The sequence below is a fragment of the Diaphorina citri genome, unplaced genomic scaffold (genome assembly GCF_000475195.1).
Source record: "Diaphorina citri unplaced genomic scaffold, Diaci psyllid genome assembly version 1.1 scaffold29388, whole genome shotgun sequence".
Lineage (NCBI taxonomy): Eukaryota > Metazoa > Arthropoda > Insecta > Hemiptera > Psyllidae > Diaphorina > Diaphorina citri.
In genome coordinates, this window is record NW_007406726.1 from 1 (window position 1) to 693 (window position 693).

The following is a 693-nucleotide window of genomic DNA, read 5'->3' on the forward strand; positions in this document are numbered from 1 at the left end:
CAGATATAGTTTCTGGATCATTAACATTCCTCAGTACCCATCCAGTTCTTTTGATATGCTGCAGGAAATAAATAAATATATATATATAGTCTATATGAAACCTCTTAAAAGGAGGAAAAAATCCATGACTTCATTTTAAAATAACTTAGAAGCTGTTTGTTATATCTAATGTGAAACATATCTAATTATGAGTTTTTCCCTTTTCTTTTTCAAGAGCTTTAGGGACACCTAGTAGGTGTACTACCTACAAACACATTGAGATAAAAAAAGGGGTTCTTACCTTTAATTTTCCAATTTCTTCTAAGAATGCAAGGTGCTTGGCAGCAGTGTCAGACATTTTGAAGCTCTCAACCTGAAAAATAATTGATTATCAATTTATTAAAGATATTTAACATTCCTGAAGTTGATTTTACTTGATGCCCACAATGACTGAGCTTTGTCAATTTAACAGGGCTTTAAAAATCTTGCTATTAGCTGCTAATAATGACTGCTAATTCTGGGCCCTGTCAAATATACTAGTGTTTTTAATAAAACACAAGTATGCATATGATCAGTTCAAAATTGAAAACCAAGCTTGTAAAACACCCTCTTCTACTAGAATTGAGGAACCATGGAAAAAAATTCCATTGCTCTAGGTACAATCTCATCTTAGAAACAAATTTAATAAAACATGCTATTATGAAATCAGACACC

At 31.6% G+C, this 693-nt stretch overlaps 1 long non-coding RNA gene across 1 annotated transcript; it reads right to left on the minus strand.

The window, feature by feature from the left end:
* Positions 1-679, minus strand: LOC113473407. Its single transcript, XR_003395386.1, has 2 exons — positions 281-679; positions 1-58 (listed from the first exon to the last, which is right to left on the minus strand). It is a non-coding gene; the product is annotated as an uncharacterized LOC113473407 (long non-coding RNA).
* Between the last annotated feature and the right edge of the window lie 14 nt (positions 680-693).